Source organism: Orycteropus afer, unplaced genomic scaffold, assembly GCF_000298275.1.
Source record: "Orycteropus afer afer isolate SDZICR_OR568_19922 unplaced genomic scaffold, OryAfe1.0 scaffold00048, whole genome shotgun sequence".
NCBI lineage: Eukaryota > Metazoa > Chordata > Mammalia > Tubulidentata > Orycteropodidae > Orycteropus > Orycteropus afer.
The window spans coordinates 13,503,849-13,516,256 of NW_006921635.1; the positions used below are offsets into that span (position 1 = coordinate 13,503,849).

Here is a 12,408-nt window from a genome sequence, read left to right on the forward strand (position 1 = left end):
GCTAACTAAGGCTGAATTTCCCAGCAATTGAGCAGAACAGACAGAGAGAGGGGTTTGATTAAAAGGTGATGGAGAACAGGGCCTTTACTGCCACCTGTGTTGGCGAGCTGAGTCTGTCACTTCTGCCAAACCCACTTGCTGTGGCTCTGAAACAAGCTAGAATTTAGCACCCTCATCAGACTGGCTTAGCCTTATCCACTGCTGGACAGGAAGAAGCATGTGGAAAAGCCACAAGCAAAGAAACAAGAAATGACAATAAACCTCTCATCCAGCCACTGCACTCCTGGACCCCAGGGACAGTTAAGGAACCAGTGATTCCACTGCAGAAGGAAATGTCCTGTCTTCCAGGGGAAGTCACCTCTCCAAGAAGTGCAAACCATGTGGTTCCATCTCCCAGATTTAAGGAGGCAATGGAGAATCATGTGCCCCATAACGTCCATTTGGACAACATTCACCTGCGTATGTCTGTGGTCCCATGGCTATAATACCAACACCCAAACTCACTGCCATTGAGTCAGTTCTGACTCACAGCAACCCTGTAAGGGCAGAGTAGAACAGGTCCATAGGGTTTCCAAGGCTGTAAGTCCTTATGGAAGCAGACTGCCACACCTTTCTTCACAGTGTCTGATAGGCTCAACCTTTTGTTAAAGGCCAAGAACTTTAACCACTGTGCCACCAGGGCTCCTAAGGTTATAACAGAGTTCATAAATCCCAATCAGAGAATGGGACATAGCAAATGCAACAGCTTCCCAAACATAACATGTGTATCACATCTTTTGTATACAAAGCGATTGCACTGCCAGGTGGAAAATGGTGCAGTACGTGTATAACCTATAATATGCACGTCTTGACAGTCATAATAAATGCCTATGTTAGGGGCTTCTATGTACTGTATTATATTTTCGGTCTAAAAAGCTTAGCATTTAACAGTATGTGGTTCCACTAGCAGACGGCAGCATCCCATCTTGTGTATTACACGTCTCAAGTGTTGCAGCATTATGTCTCTGTTTAATTTTCTTTTGAAAATATTACCTGAAGTGCATCATGGCTCCCAAATGCAGCAAAACCAGTTCTACCGACAGTGGCAAGAGGCAAAGGAGAAGAATCAGTTGGAAGAGAAAAAGGTTATTGAAGAACACGAAGGTGGAAAACCACTGAGTGCTACTGCTCCCAACTCAGCAAAGTCGCACTTGGCCAACATGACGATCCCCATAAACAAAGAAAATTTCTCCAAACTGTTGAAGATCAGTTCCACCGAAAGCTGCAAGGCCAATGAAAATATGGAGAGGGACCTCTGTCAGCTATGGAGAAACTGCTAACGACGAGGACTGAGGACCAAACACAAAAGCGAATCCTTCTCAGGACACTGACGGTCACTGCTAAGGCACAACACTAACTCCAGATACTTAAAGAAAAAGCTAGGACCAGACTATGATACGGTGTCCATGTAATGTCCCAGTCACATGAGGTCTTATTCTCACAGGATGTTTCATGGATGCTAAGCTGATACATAACTGTGTTAGCAAAGAGGGTATTATCTTTTCCACTCATTGTTTTCCCGAGTTTTTTCATCCGCTATTAAGTCTGGGTCTCTGGGTGATGCAGTTAATGCTCAGCTGCTCATGGAATGGTGGTTAAAATCCACTCAGCAGTGCCACGGAAGAAAGAACTGGCAGTCTGCTCCCATAAGATTATTTAAAAAAAAAAAAAAAAAGAGCTCTGGTGGTGACGTAGTACCTAGGGCATTTGATTACTAACCAGAAGGCTGGCAGTTCAAACCCACTAGCCACTCCTCAGAAGGAAGATCGGGCAATCTACTTCTGTAGTGATACCCCTCGGAAACCCACTATGAGTCAGATCTGACTCCACGGCAGTGATTACAGCCACTGAAAGTCCTCTGGAGCACAGTTCCACTGAGAAACACGTGGGATCACCACGAGTCACAAGCACCTCTACAGCAGCTGGGGTGGTTTTGTTTTGGATTGATTTATTTACCTATTTTTGGTATTAGACTTTAGCCCACCTTGAGCCAGACCTCTTGACTGTCTCCTGGATTCTTACTTAATACGTCAGCCCTCTTATAATTCAACTGCACCATCCCTGGCTTCATGGCCAATTTAACATGATGCTGAAAAGAATAAAATCCTGATTGCGATCTTCCTCGCCTCTTCCACCAGCTGTTCAGTGGCACTAAGCAGCGCGCTCCATGCGTACTGGCCGAGGTTCGAGCAGAACCTGACTTCCAAGACGTCTGCCCGTGCCCAACTCTTGTTTGTCATTTGAAGCCGATGGCATAGTTTCCTCCAAAGCTGCCAGGGCTTTTCATGTGAATATTTTAAAGAAAACAAATATCTCTGCAACTGAAACAATGGACAGGTTGAACCTGAAGCTTTGATTCACTGCAGCAAGGTTTCCTTAGGGAGAGGTAACTGCGAATAAACAGTGTCAAACGACCCCCTAACAGTTCCCGGCAGACTACAGGTTATGAAAGTGTTTACGAGGCCTGGAGACTTCCCTTTCTAGCTGCATTTGGTAGACAGTAGAAGCAAGGCAATTAGAAGTAATAAAGGTGGAACTGAGGCAAAGGAAGAAGCTGGGGTTTGTGTATCGGGTGAAGCCCTTCTTCTTGGTGCCTCCATAGCTCCCTATGCTCAGTTTTTTTTCCAACTCAGATTTATCATTTTGGAAGGTTGGGCAACCTACTTCCGTAGTGATACTGCCTCAGAAACCCAAGGAGGGGTCGCTATGAGTCGGGTCCGACTCGATGGCACATAACAACAACAACAACAAGATTTATCAAGTACCAGGTGTCATCCTGTATATGCCAGGTGTCATGTATGTTGAAGACCCAACAACGAACAAAACAGACAAGACTCCTGTCCTCAACGAATAAGAAACAATGATCTCCATTATAATGGGAGTGAAGATGACAAGGAAGTAAACAGGATGGGAGCTGGGCTGGTGATAGGAAGACTATACAACAAGGTGAGTTAGAGCACGTTCAGGGGAGGAAGCTGCCACGTTAGCTAGAGCAGCCAGGTAAAGCCGATTCTGTTGGGGACACTGAACCTGACACCTGAATGGTGAGAAGCAAGCATTCACATAAAGGCCCTAGGAGGAAAGTGGTAGATTATTTCAGAATACAACAGGTGAATGGGTGCAAGTAGGAGCAAGCTGGGAATGAAGTTGAGCAGAGGAAAGGTCAGTGTGTCTGCAGCAGCAGGACTAGGGTGAGAGAGGCAGGAGATAAAGGTGGAGACGTTGAGGGGCCGGATCATGCAGGGCCTTGTAGGCCATGATAGAACGATGGGTTGAGTCCAAATGCAGTGAGAAGCCATTGGAGGACATCCAAATTCACAGAGTGAAGATGGCCACCCCACTAGACAATGAAGAAGAAAGCATTCTTATACATTTGAAGCAGGAATTAAAGTTACAAAATCATGGTTGGGTGAAAGATAACCAAGGTAGGCAAAGGTGGGATGGCTAAGAGCAGGGACTTGGCAGAGATAGGTGAATAACGTATGTGTGGGATTACACAATTGGTTAAGGGGTACATAACTGCAAACATACGTGCTCTTCGGTTAATTACAGGATGGTCACAGGACAATGGCAGGGCAGGTTTTCCTGGAAACCTGTTACTTAAATTGTTTTCTCAATCATGTCTGTTTACAGTGCAGTGAATAACTTGGTATGGCTTTTCTAGCCACAGTTTTGTAACACCCACTGGATTTCTGGGTGGGACCATGCAAATAAGTTGGGTAGAACTGTGATGTTGGTATTAGTTAGTGTTGTCACTCTGCCAGGCTTAAAATGAGCCTTCCTAGAGGCAGAAAGGGGGATCTCTGCCATCAAGAGAGATGAGCTGGAGGGGAAGTGGAGTGTGTCCTTGCAACCAAGATCCCTATGCTGGACCTCCCTGTCAGAGATGACCTGGCAGAGACATGCTGGCAGAGACCTGGCTGAGAAACCAGGAGGCACAAGACAGTGGTGGGCTTACCTGGCCCACAGGGTGAGAAATGTGAGTGCCTGTGGGCAGGAGGCTTTCTGGCAGAGTGGGGTGCACTAAGTGTACCTATCGGCAGAGCTAAAAGAGCTCCATAATGCTTGCCAGAGCAGGGCAGAGGCCAGGCACCAGGCAAAGAGGCACGGGCCAGAGAGGTGTGCCTGCGGGCATAGCAAAGGGAAGACTGTCCTGATCGCAGAATTATTTCCTGAGCACGTTTCTGAACCTGAATTGTAGCCTGTTACATCCCCATAATCCTGACTACTATCTGTGAGTTCTGTGTGGCCATTACAACAAATTATCGAACCTCGCAGAGAAGCAGTGAGTGTCGTGGGAGGGACGGTTGGTGTCAGAGCTGGTAAAAAGGCTGGAGGGTGGCGGCGTGTCTGGCCTCATGGGAATCAGCCTTGGGCTGCTGATGGTGACTCTGCTTCCCCCTTGTGAGACTAGAGGAAGTCAGAAGATGCCAACCCTATGTCCTTCTTGCACCATTTGTGGGGGTCAACTCTAAAGATTTCTCAACAATGCTGTGCATCAAGACCCTTCAGGTATAAGCTATTATGTCTTGCATCTGTGTGACCATAGTGGAAAGACTCCCTTGGGAATAGCTTCTGACATCCTGCTCCAGCCAGACCAGAGAAAGAAATGTTTCCTTTAGGGTATATGGCTAGGTCAGCACAGAGGTTGAAGGAACCGCTGTTAGCAAAGGCAGATTCAACATGGATTCTAGTCTCATGTTGAGACTTTAAGATGGATTAAGGCTCTGTTTTCAGACTGCTCTATTTACACACAGCAAGTGCCTCAGGTTTTAGACTTTCATAAAAAAAGAACATTGCATCTATCGCACAGAGACCAGTGAAAACCTACGATGACAGATGGCAATAGCTCGGATCAGGGAAACAGCAGTGAACTGGAAAGAAGCGGATGGATTCAGAATTCATCTGGAGGTAGAGCCACAGCACTGGCTAATGGATGGGATATGATAGCCAAGGGAAAAGGCAACTTCAATGTGCCACAATGACCTGTTTCCATCTCTGCCTCCCTCACTATGAGGTAAGATCTATCATCAGTGTGGACTGTGTCGTCACACTGTAGACTCTGTTAGGCCCACTGTCCAGGTGTCAAAGATTCATTGATGGAATGAATTCATCCTCTTGTCCACTCCTAGGACTCAGCAGTTAAACATCAGGGGAAAGGCTCGTACATTAACTTAGTGGGGGAATTGAGTAACGGAGAGGGTTTGTGTATGAATCTATGGGGTAAATCAGCAGATGGGATGAATGGGCCATTGCCTGAGGCCCCCTAGGTGAGCCTGCTGACCTCACAAAGCCAGCCCCGATAAAAGGGGGCGGAAATAAGATGCCACATCTTGATGGGAAGAGCTTCTATGTCACCTTGGAAATGGGTGGAGATTTGGGGCCATAGTTTCAATCTATGGCAGACATCAAGCCAGTTCTGAGCTGGCCTGAACTAACATAAGCTAGTTTCAAAAGGTAACATGTATAAATCTGAGTCTCAGCCTTGGGAACACAAAATGGAGGACATGTCAAGAACAGAGCAAGCCGCAGTGGTGCAGAAGCTGCAAGGCCATCCTAGAGGGGAACCAGAGAGGCCACAGCGAGCTCTGTGGAAGCCAAAGGGGTAAAGGAACAAGTAAGAATGGGCAGGTACTGGAACTCGAGGAAAGAGGGAGGAGACGTCAAACAGGAAGTTAGAGAAGAGAGCATGCCCAGAGAGAAGAGTGTCTAAGTAATGCCAATACGCAACCTAAGGCCCTCAGACTCCTGCCAGTGAGGTCCAGGAGCTACTCCCTGCAGAAATCCCATTCTTCTCTCTGGGAGGTTCCTGACCTTGGATTTCTAAATCCTGTATCACCCCCACACGCCCTCCTCCAACACTCCCACCCCCCACCGTGAGTGGGCTAGCTTGCCAATCAGAGTCTGACTAAAATGATTTCTTGGTTCACAAACTGCGGAGAAATCAAGAGGAAATAATACTTTCACCATTTTACCCTTCTTCTTAGGCTTTTTCTGAGGCTTCTTTATGAGTCCATATCCATGGAGAGGAGATGGAGTCTGTGTCTGAGCTAGTAGGTGACGTGAGCTTTCCCCAACTTTTTTTGAAAAAAGAAGGGATAAAATGATTGAATTTAAATAGTTGGATTCAGAATGACAAATATATGCCACACATACTCCCATTCTCTGCCCTGTGCCCATGGCAGGCATCACTAATGAATAACAGCACTCTATTTATTTGAAACCAGACTAAGTATCAAAAACCAGAGTAAGTGTCAAAAATCCTTTCACCCCCAACATTCCAGGCTGCCAACACCATTAATTACACAGGATATGATTTGTATGTGATCGCTATATTGGACGACTCTAAAGGAGACTCAAAAGGTATCTATAATGACATCTTATTAAGTCAAATTGAGGGTTTGGGTGCAAGAGTCCTGCAAGAGCAACAGGCCGCAACCCTCATCCTTTTACGAAGGATTTTCATTAAAATAATTTTAAAAGCTGGAAAAATTATTGTTGACCTCAGGCTTTTCCTGACTGCTCTCAGTAGCTTCTGCATCCCCTCATTCAGTGTCCAGGACCCTCACATCCACAGCTTGTAGCCCAGAACTTCTTCATTAAGAAGTTCAACTCTGATTCTCACCACTGCTTCCTTCCCAACTTGAGACCTTATCGCAAAGCCCCAGAATTGTTTAAAAGCATGGATTTATATGCTGGTCAGTACCTTGAATGCAGGCAAAGTTAAACCTTCTGCAATTGCACCTTGTGAATCATTCTAAGAAGATCTTAGTCGCCCCACATCACATCACCTCCACACTCCACAGCCAGCGGGTGGGCATTAATGAGTTTCATCAGGGCAAATGCTTGGCCCTATGTCCTCAGCCCAGAACTGATAAACACAGCCACACAGCCAAAGGGTAGGTCACTGCTGTGGGCTGGAGGAACTTGGCTCAAGTTAATTGCATTTTTATCATCTTGGATGTAACCCAGAGGCCTTACCCATTTTTTCTCCATTGCCGGTATCTTCATGTGTCTTTGACACCACTGGTTAACTGTAATTCTAGGACAAATTTCCTTCTCTGCTTTTCTTGTATCTCTCTCCACTAAGGGTAAGCATCTTTTTATTTTATTTTTTTTTATTTTTATTGTAGTTTTGCTGAAAGTTTACAGAGCAAATTAGTTTTCCATTCAGCAGTTTATATATGTTGTGTTTCATTACATTGTTTGCAATCCCCTCAATGTAACAGTGCTCTTCCCACTTCCTCCCTGGTCTCCCTTCCTGACTTCTGAGCATTGTTTTGGGCAAATACTGTCCTTTTGGTCCCATCCGGTTGGTTGAATATCCTTTTTGTTCCTTTCCTTCTGGGCAGGCTGCCTCAGAGTATCTCATATAAAAAAGAACTAAAAGACCATGTCTTCAAATTTAACCATCAAAAATCTTGAAGCCTTGAACCTTTTGTTACAAAGGGTTTGCACAAAACTTGTTTTCTGAAACTCTTTCCCAGATGACAGGCAGTATAAGTATAGTATGCTCAGTGTCATAGTCAAACTTGAAGACTTGCATGAAAATAAATAAATAAATAAAACTGCCATTGAGTCACTTCTGACTCATAGCGATCCTCCATTGGGTTTCCAAGACTGTAAATCTTTACAGAAGTAGATTGCCTCATCTTCCTCCCATGGAGCAGCTGGTGGGTTTGAACCAATCTTCTGGTTAGCAGCCAAATGCCTTACGCCACCATAGCTCCTAAAGATTAGCATGTTGTTGTTGTTGTTTCCGTTTAGTTGAACCCGACTCATAGTGACCCCTCCTTGGGTTTCCGAGGCAGTATCGCTACGGAAGTAGATTGCCCAACCTTCCTTCCAAGGAATGGCTGGAACCGCCAGCCTAATGGATAGCAGTCAAGTGCCTTAGGCACTATGCTATCAGAGCTCCTGAAGATTTGCATAGTACAGCTCAAAGTTCACTGGCCTTGGAGTCAGCTGTGGGTGGAAATCCTGGCTCTAACAGTTTGTACCTGGGTGGCCCTGAGTGAGTCAATCCACTTCTGCACTTCCTGTGTCCGGTCTGCTCTTTTTATAACTGAGAAGTGATGAGGTATAGGGCCCATCCTACACTGGTATGGCCTTAGCAATGGAACAACTAAACCGCTATTCCCAAATGAGATTATAGCCACAGGTATGACTGGTGTTAGGTGCCATCCAGTGGATTTTGTGAGAGTGTAACTGCCCCATAGGGTTTTCTAGCCTGTAATGTTTATGGAGGAGCCCTGGTAGCACAGTGATTAAGCACTTGGCTGCTAACCAAAAGGTCAGTTGTTCAAGCCTACCAGCCACTCTACCAGAGAAACATATAACAGTCTGCTTCCTAAAGAATACAGCCTTGGAAACCCTATGAGGCAGTTCTACTCTGTCCTGTAGGATCACTGTGAGTCAGATCAGCTTAACAGCATAGATAATCTCTACAAGGGCAGACTGCCAGGCCTTTCTCCCATGGGGCTGGTGGGTGGGTTTGAACCATCAACTTTGCAATTAGCAACTGAGCATTTAACTAGTGTGCTACCAGGGCTTCTCAGGTTAGGAATCCAACATATATTTTAGAGGGACACAATTCAATGCATAATAAGCTGTAAGTGAGGAAAGGAAGGAGGACTGAGCAGAGGGAGAAGTTAACTGAGACACCATCACAACAAATAGGTCAGATGATCCCCCCCAAGAGCTGGGATGACCTTTCAGATATGTCCCATATGCAGGCAACAGGACCAAGCCTTTGCACCCTTGCAAGAACCAGTCATGTGATTCATGCTGCCCCCAAACAGGGGCATAACATTTGTGGAGGCAGTTGCTGGGGAAGAACTCAGCTGTAGCCCCTCAGTAGGCAACGCTCCTGGCATCTGGGGAAATGACAGCTTTTGTCTGGAAGAAGGATTCCAGGTAGCACATCGCAGTATCCACTGAAATACATGTCACCTCAAGGGTAAGGAGCAAGAGGTTACAAAAAATAACTTTAGTTATTTGATAACGGAACGTTTCTTCTCATGCGTGCTGTTGTCAGTCACCATTGAATTGGCTGCTACTCGTGGCAGCCCCTGGACAACAGAAAGGACTGCTGTCCTGTGCCACCCTCACAATCCTTGGTGAGCTCAAGTCCATGCCTGTGGCCACTGTGCATCTGGAGTGCATTCCCACTCAGGCTCATCTTCCAGCACTGCATCAGACGACAGTCTGCTGTGACTCATAAGTCGCTATGAGTCGGAAATGACTTGATGGCTGTGAGTTTGGTTTTTGATGACATGTTCAAAGTAAGCAAGCATCTAAAGAGCATTGTGGTTTGTTTCTTCTAAGACTGCTTTGTTCATTCTTCTGGAAATCCATGGTATATTTAATTTTTTTCACCCATACCACAATTTGAATACATCAATTCTTCTTCTGTCTTCCTTTTCCACTGTCCAACTTTTACAGGCATGTGAGCCAATTAAAAACACCACAGCTTGGGTGAGGCACACCTTAGTCATCAAAGTCACATCATTGCTTTTTGTTCTAGAACATAGTTAGCGTTCAACAAATATTTGTTGAATGAGTGAATGAAAGATTCAGAATTCCTTTAGCTTTTTTTTTTTTTGGAGTTGGCCTGAGGAGAGGGGAGGGAAGGAAGATGACTAGGTGCAAACCCAAAGAGATGAGGTAGAAGGGCACCTGGCTCAGTACATAAGCACAGGCCTGGCTTCTGGATGGTTAGCCCATGCAGGCCTTGAGCCAGATGACTGGGCCTCAAATCTGAGCTCCCCCACTCACAAGCTGTTTCATTTCTCTAAGCCTCAGTTTCTCCATTCCTATGAGTTAATGATTTAACACATGAGTTATACACACAAAGTGCTTAGAATAAGGCCTAGCCCAGAGTAAGTGGTCAATAACTGGTAGCTGTGTGTTTGGCATCACTGATGTTCCCTGAGTGACTGTCACTATTTCACAATCCTCCTTTAAGTGATCAATCTCATTAATTTCTCCCTGTCCCCAGTCATGGGGGTATGGGCAGAGCTCAGCATGTTGCATCCAAATCCCAGATTCTGAACCTTGATGGTCCATATAGGAGTAGCTGGAGTAAATGTAATTGGGGTGTGGAGGATGTCAGGATGGATAGTTCATAGTGGACCCTGTGTAAATGCAGCTGGTAGTACTGGATTTCCATATTAATTTTAAATCTCTTCCTACTGGGATTGCTGAACAAGCCATTACTCTAATGAATTTAATCATATATTATACAAAAAGTACTCATCTACTGCTTAGAGTGGACACTGTAAGCATAAGCCCTATAATTTTTTTAACTTTTTAATGAAAAGTAATACCCATACAAAAAAGCAGACAATTCATTAAATTTGCAAAAATGAACACATCCATGTAACCAGCATCTTCTTCAAGAAAAGGAACATTACCAATACCCCTGGAAAACTTCCTTATGTCCCCTTTTGTTGACTGTTGTTGTTGTTGACTGTGGATGAGTCAGCCCCTAACTCATGTGACCTCATACACATGGGACCACTGTGACCCATAGGGTTTTCACTGGCTGATTTGTCAGAAGTAAATTGCCAGTCTTTCTTCCTAGTCTTTCTTCTTAGACTAGGAGAGGTGCTACAAAACTAAAACCAAACTCAATTTCAAGTCAATTCTGACTCATAGCAACCCCCACTGGGTTTCTAAGGCTGCAGATCTTTATGGAAGCAGACTGCCTCATCTTTCTTTTGTGGAGCAGGAGCAGCTGCTGGGTTTGAAGCACCAACCTTCAGTTAGCAGCCAAATGCCTTAACCACTACACCAGCAGAGCTCCATACATGAGGTGCACTGGCCAAGAACTGAACTTGGGTCTCCCCATGGAAGGCAAGAATCCTACCACTAAACCATCGATGCCCCCTTTTATTAATTACCCCCTAAAAGAAAATCACCACCCTATCATCTACCACGTGCATTAGTTTCTTCTGTTTTACAACTTTACATAAATGGAATTATACAGCTGATACTCTCAGTGTGTCTGGTTTCTTTCACTAACATTTTCTGAGATTGATCCATAGTGTCTGGTGTAGTTGGGAGTTTGTTCCTTCTCAGTTTGTGCATAGTATGGCATTGTGTGAAGAACGTATAATTTATTTACCTGTTCTAGTACTGATGGGAGCTCTGGTAGTGTAGTGCCTAAGGCACTTGACTGCTAACCAGAAAGCTGGCGGTTCAAACCCACCAACCACTCCTTGGAAGGAAGGTTGGGCAATCTAGTTCCGTAGTGATACTGCCTCGGCAACCCAAGGAGGGTCGCTATGAGTCGGGTCCGACTCGACGGCAAATAACAACAACAACAGTACTGATGGACCTTTGGATTGTTTCTGGATGGGGACATTTATGAACAGAGCTGCTGTGAGCATTCTTATACATGTCCTTTGCTGAACTATGCCTGTGATGCACGTCTACTGGGAGTATACCTCGAAGTGCAAATGTTGGCTCATTGATTTTGCATATGCTCAGCTTTAGGAGATACTGCCAAATAGTTTCCCAAGCCCTGTGATTTCCAAAACTTTATGAAATACACAAATAATACAATCCAGAAAATAGAGGTGATGTTATTAGTTGATGTTCATGTTGTTAGAGATGATGATGTTGATGACTTGATTCCAACTCATCTTGACCCTGCATGTGCAGATCCTACAACTGCACCATAGGGTTTTCAAGGCTCTGATTTTTTGGACAAAGACTGCCAGGGTTGTCTTCCAAGGTGCCTCTGAGTGAATTTGAACTGCCAACCTTTCAGCTAGCAGTTGAGCACTTACAGATAAGTAGACATAAATTAATAATAAAACCACCCACAATCACACTACTCAAAAATAACCTCTATTAACACTTTGGCATATCAGTTTTCAGTATTTTTCTATGCACCCATGTATACATGTTTATTTTTCACCATAAAAAAAGAACCATTCTGTATACTGGTTAGTAATGTACTTTTTTTTTTTTTTTTAATTTTGCAATAGATTATGAACAACTTCCATGACAAATATATGCTCATAACTTCATTTATTAAGCCTTTTTACTATGAAAATGCTCAAACATCTATAAAGGCAGACAGGATAGTATTATAAATATACCATAGACTGGCCAGAAAAATGAACAAATCTGTCCTAGAAGAAGTACAGCCAGAATGTTCCTTGAAGCAAGAATGGCCAGACTTCACCTCACCTACTTTGGTCATGTTATAAGAAAGGATCATTCCCTGGAGAAGGATATCATGCTTGGTAAAGCAGCAGGTCAATGAAAAAAGGGAACACCCTCAACAACATAGACTGACACAGTGGTTGCAATGATGGGCTCAAGTATAGCAGGGATTGTAAAGATGGCATATGACCA

At 44.6% G+C, this 12,408-nt stretch overlaps 1 protein-coding gene across 1 annotated transcript in view; it reads left to right on the forward strand.

The window, feature by feature from the left end:
- The window catches only part of CCDC60 (coiled-coil domain containing 60), a 231,516-nt gene that overhangs the window by 105,543 nt on the left and 113,565 nt on the right, over positions 1-12,408 (forward strand). The window lies entirely within an intron of this gene.